This window comes from Eucalyptus grandis, chromosome 2 (assembly GCF_016545825.1).
Source record: "Eucalyptus grandis isolate ANBG69807.140 chromosome 2, ASM1654582v1, whole genome shotgun sequence".
Classification (NCBI taxonomy): Eukaryota; Viridiplantae; Streptophyta; class Magnoliopsida; order Myrtales; family Myrtaceae; genus Eucalyptus; species Eucalyptus grandis.
The window spans coordinates 9,513,232-9,519,568 of NC_052613.1; the positions used below are offsets into that span (position 1 = coordinate 9,513,232).

The window sequence follows — 6,337 nt, forward strand, 5'->3', positions numbered from 1 at the left end:
GGCTATATTGTTTCCCTACTCTTCGAACAATCTCTTCATGGTGGCCAACATATGATGATTTGGCGCAACTTTTTTTAATTGTTCTTTAGTGAGACGTCGAGAAAGATTTGCCACCTTGTGTTGGCCTTCTTTTGCCTCTCAGCTAACGGCTGAAGATTTGAGATGCAAAGCCTATCACTACCAATGGGATTGTTACCTACGACATTGTCAAGCTCCCGATGATTCATTGTTCTTGGCATTGAATTTCCCTAAAGCAAACCACAAGTTGTCCCATAGGACGTGCCAAACAAATGTTATATCGAAATATGACTATGTGACAAGATACATTTCACCATAAGTTGTTCTTTGGTTTTTTTATTATTATTAAGAAGATAGGTTTTGTGGCGATTCCAAATAGGAAATATTCATAGGTACACAATAAAACTAATAACTTTGATTCAAACTAAACCAAGAGTATGCAAACTTTGCTAGAATTTAATAGATGACAAAGCCTAAGAACATAAAGATTCAATGCCAAGATTTAATTGATGACGAGGCACCCAAAGACAACAACAAAGATAAACGTCAAAATTTAATCGACAATGTGAATTTGGAATCTACAGCTAAGAAACACGATGGAATATAATTAAAGATGTGAATCTAAAAACTATAACTACAATGTAGCAATGGAAAGATAACATGTTTATTTGTTTGGGTGTAGGGTGAGGGTCTTCGAAGAGTAGGGTGTGGCTATTTAAAACTTACTATCAATTGTTACCAACGGAGGTTACAAGTAGAGATTATAAATAGTTATCGATCAATTACATTGACAACACAATCTAAACGATCTAATGATTTTTTTACTATGCTATCTTGACAGTTGTTTTATTCTACTACATTGATGGTCGCATCCGAGATTGTTGACTCAAGTTTTTGTCAATTCCTTCAATTTGTCAATTCTTCAAGTTGTTCATTCTTCAAGTTATCGATTTTTTAAGTTGTCAATAATTTTGCTTATAAATGACTAAAACCTGTTGTCAACTACTAAGTCTATCACATGTCACTAATAAATAAAGTCAGATCATTTTTTGAGGTAAACAGGACCAAACAAGACCTCATGGACAGCCACATGTGACCATGGAACACCTCATATACATTGGAGGAAGAGGGGCCAATGCATGCTCCTCCATTTTAGAGTGTGTGGGCGGCCACCAAAACTCTCTCGTGGGCCGAAATTAAGGGTCTCTCTCATGGGCTGGGCACTAGATGGGCTTCAAAATGAGAGCCGTTCTTCATGGTTAATTGGTATGACACATTTAATGTGTTTGTGAAGTATAAAATGATCCGCGAGCCTTGTCTCCTTTTTTTATTATTAATTTTTTCTTATTTGTTATATTTATTTTAAATTATTATATTTATCTTTCAATTTTTTTTTTTTAGTTGTTATCTGTGAAATGGATTATCCACACCATAGTGAAAATTCTGAAATCATAATGTGCCTAATCACGATGAGATGTACCAAGCAATGTGAATACTAAATTTTACGGGGTCAAAATTTCTTGAGTTAGGGGGTCAACTTATGTGATAAATTAGATCCCTAATTTTGATCAAATGCAATGGAGACCCATATTTAAAAATTTATGTTTCAACAATGCACTTTTCACTTCTTTTCCTTTTTTTTTTTTTTTTTTTTTTTTTGCTTCATACTTGTAGAAATTTAACCTAGACATTTGATCACAAATTTATGAGCAGCTCAATAATCATTAGTTTTGTAGTTCTTGTTTCTTTTCAAATAGTCTGTTACAAACTATGTAGGTCTCATATAATTGATATTGAATAACCCCAACTTGAGTCATTACTCTCTTGTAGAGACAAACTTTCACATGGATAAGCTGCGAGTGATCTTGAGAGTACTGACAAGGATGGTTTGGGAGGAATTTGCAAGGCATCATCACTTCCTTTTAGCATCTCCACAACTTGGGTCATACATGGTTGAGCTTTTGGATCAATCTGAATACACCATAAACCAATTACAATCATCTTCTTGGCGATTACTTCATCCTCTTCATTTGTGATCTTGTGTAGCCCAAGCTCTTTTCGAAGCTCCAGGCTTTGGTGGACCCAATGAGGGAAGTACGTTTTGCTTGTATGGTCTACTGTAACTTCAATTTTTTTCCTCCTGTAGCTATAGACATCAAATTTGTGAGAAACCGTTCCGATATTCCTCATGAACAGCTCCAGAGCAATGTGTTCGGGGGTACCTTGAGCTCCTAACATTGACACAATGCTCTCTTGTCTTGGGCATATTTTAGCAAGACCAAAGTTGGAAATATTAGGACAATAGTTCGCGTCAAGATGAATATTGTGAGGCTTTATGTCAAAGTGCAAGATCCTCGTGTTGCAACCACTATGCAAGTACTCTAGCCCGTGAGCTATGCGAAGGGAAATCAGGTACAATGTGTCCCAGTTGAATAGTTGATCTAACTCTAGTGTGTTACTCTTGCTAAATATAGACTTTTTGAGGGATCCATTGGGCATGAACTCATAAACCAAAGCTCTTTTGCTTCCTTCGAAATGGAATCCCAGGAGGTTGACGACATTGACATGAGAAATCCTACTTATGCTCACAACTTCATTGAAAAAATCTTCAGCATTGCCTTTAAGCTTCTTTAGAAGCTTGACTGCCACAAGCTAACCATTTTCAAGCTTGCCTCTGTACACATAACCATAGCCTCCCTGGCCTAAATTTTCTTCAAAAGAGATGGTCATCCTCTTAATGTCGTTGTAGGTATATCGTCTCAAAGAGACAAGTCCCTCAATTTTCATTTCACCATCGAAATGTTCACTGCTTCGCTTGATCAAAGCCATAATTCTTCTTATCAATGGTTTCTTCTTTAAGAAAAGCATTAAAATAAGGGTGATCCCAACTCCAGCTCCAGATGCTGCTATTCCTGAAAAAAACATGGAACCTTTTAGAATAGCAATCTCACTTCATCACTTTACTAAGGCTTCTAAGTTGCGAATCTTTATAGAAAATAGACAACGAAAAACACAATTTAACGGATTACCTATTAAGGCTTTTGTCCCTTAAATGCCATGTTTCCATGCCAAGACACAAATGCTTATCAAATAAACCCTGAATGAAGTTGCGATGAAACTAGTAAAAGAGTGCTTCCTATAGTGCGATAGATCATGCGTATATCTTGAATGGAAGCATGTGCTCATGCTTGGATCCACCCTGAAAAAATTGTTTTATATGCAAAGTTCAAATCTATCAATGTTATTTTTTTCAACTGCACGAATGGTCAGATTTTGGCATCACTAATGGAGGCGGAAGCTTTTTTCTGTTTGGTTGCGAGCACAACAAAATTCCGCAAAGAAAGTCAAGTCTCTTTAATCTGACATATCCAAATTTTATTGTGAATTTGCTGCATCTTCACTCAATACATTAAAACAATCGGATCTTGTGGGACGTAGATGACCACCTCAAGATCAAACAATCAAGGCAGAGAAGGTTGAGGTTGAAATTTTTACTGTGAATTTGGTGTAGCTGCAACTTCACTCAATACTTTTTAACCATTGGATCTTGTGGTACGCAGATACTAACCTCCACATGTCGAAATGAAGATCAAGCAAAACAGTAGATATGAAGACTTAGTCAAGAAGCAAAAACAGAAAAAACTCCCGCATCCACTTACCATCATTGCAGCTTTGAGGATGAGGACCATCTTGGCAAAAGCAAACAAATCATCGTTCTCGAATCCACACCATCCCTCACTTCCGTCGCAGTTGCTGTAATTAAATGCGGTCTATTTCAAAAGCAACCCCATCTCCATAATCTCACTGTAATTCATAGTCGCCAAGCTATCGATATTTGCATTAACATAAATAGGTACACTAACTACAGAGTCGCTGGTGCTGACAGCAGAATACAAATATATTTCCTGCGATACTTCCTCGGGAAAATAAGGAAAAGAGTGGTGGGTGGAGTTGCTAGCACAGTCTACTAGATATGTAAAATCTGGCGGCGGTGAGGTGTAGTTATAGTAGAAGAAGAAATCGGATTAATGGAACTGGGAATGAAAGGCATGCTTTCGAGGCTAATATTACGCGGTGGAGCACCACAAGTGTCATGGTACACGAGGGCATCAACCAGGAGGATAGAATGGTTCGTGTAGAAGATTTCCTTGATGATGAACTCACTGACCGAGAAATTCAGGACTGGGAATATCCCTACGCAGGTGATCTTGAAATTCGAATAGCCACAATAGGAGTCCTACTTGCCCGAAATCCCGAAAGGGTAGCTGATTTCCGGGCCATATCCGTAGTTCTGAGGTGCGCAGGCCTCGTACTGTGCATCTTCAAATATAGCTTGATAGACTAAGGGTGCGCATGACAACGTTTCTACTCCGGAGAACTATTTCTTTTCAAAAAGAGTTTTTGTCTATTTCTACTACTGGGAACAATTTCTAATTAAAATAAGGTGTTTGGTAATTATACAAAATTTCTATTCTTGGAATATAAAAAGAATAGAAAAGCGTTTGGTAAAAATTAAAAAAAATTGTTTTTATTTTTTTTTCTTTTTACTCACGGACCACCAATCGCTGCCCGCCGCCACACGACGGCCGCACAACCGTCACATAACCGTTGCACGATTGCTGCACGACTGCCGCACGACTGCCAGACAAATGCCGCACGACCGCCGACCGTCGTCGCAGTCGTTGGTGGACCCAATGAGGGAAGTGTGTTTTGCTTGTAGGATCTACTGTGACTTCAACTTTTTTTCCTCTTGTAGCTATAGACATCCAATTTGTGTGAAACCCCTCTAATATTCCTCATAAATAGCTCCGAAGCAATGTGTCTAGGGGTACCTCGAGCACCTAACATTGACACAATGCTCTCTTGTCTTAGTCATTTCTTAGGAAGACCAAAGTTGGAAATCCTAAGACAATAGTTTGTGTCAAGAAGAATATTGTGAGGCTTTATGTCAAAGTGCAAGATCCTCGTGTTGCAACCTCTATGCAAGTACTCTAGCCTGTGAGCTATGCGAAGGGAAATCAAGTACAATGTGTCCCTGTTGAATAGTTGATCTAACTCAAGTGTGTTACTCCTGTTAAATATAGGCTTTTTGAGGGATCCATTGGGCATGAACTCATAAACCAAAGCTCTTTTGCTTCCTTCGAAATGGAATCCCAAGAGGTTGACGACATTGACATGAGAAATCCTGCTTATGCTCACAACTTCATTGAAAAATTCTTCGGCATTGCCTTTAAGCTTCTTTAGAAGCTTGACTGCCACAAGCTGACCATTTTCAAGCTTGCCTCTGTACACATAACCATAGCCTCCCTGGCCGAAATTTTCTTCAAAAGAGATGGTCATCCTCTTAATGTCGTTGTAGGGGTATCTACTCAAAGAGACCAATCTCTCGATTTTCATTTCGCCATCGAAATGTTCACTCCTTTGCTTGATCAAAGCCATAATTCTTCTAATCAATGGTTTCTTCTTTAAGAAAAGCATTAAAATAAGGGTGATGCCAATTCCAGCTCCTGATGCTGCTATTCTTGAAAGAACATGGAACATTTCATAACAGCAATCTCACTTCATCACTTTATTGAGGCTTCTAAGTTGCAAATCTTTATAGAAAATAGACAACAAAAAACACAAATTAATGGATTACCTATTAAGGCTTTTGTCCCTTAAATGCCACGGTTCCATGCTAGGACACAAATGCTTATCAAATAAACCCTGAATGAAGTTGCGATGAAACTAGTAAAAGAGTGCTTCCTATAGTGCAATAGATCATGCGTATATCTTGAATGGAAGCATGTGCTCATGCTTGGATCCACCCTAAAATAACTGTTTTATATGCTGAGTTCAAATCTATCAATGTTATTTTTTTCAACTGCACGCATGGTCAGATTTTGGCATCACTAATGGAGGCGGAAGCTTTTTTCTGTTTGGTTGTGAGCACAACAAAATTCCGCAAAGAAAGTTAAGTCACTTTAATCTGACATATCCAAATGTTACCGTGAATTTGCCACATCTTCACTCAATACATTAAAACAATTGGATCTTGTGGGACCTAGATGGCAACCACAAGATCAAACAATCAAGGCAGAGAAGTTTGAGGTGAAGTTCTAATTTACACCTTCTCTCCACATATAGAAATGAAAGATCAAGCAAAGCAGTAGATATGAAATCTCAGTTAAGAAGCAAAAGCAGAAAACTGAATCCCCCAGGCCTTTACCATCATTACAGCTATAAGAATGAGGAGAATCTTGTCAAAGGGTAGTTGACATCCGAGCCATATCTGCAGTTCCGAGGTGTGCAGGCCTCGTACTGCGCATCTTCAGATATA

At 38.3% G+C, this 6,337-nt stretch overlaps 1 pseudogene; it reads right to left on the reverse strand.

Annotated features, from left to right (window-relative positions):
- Window positions 1-1,797: 1,797 nt before the first annotated feature.
- On the reverse strand, window positions 1,798-5,457 carry LOC120290472 (annotated as a pseudogene).
- Window positions 5,458-6,337: the final 880 nt, after the last annotated feature.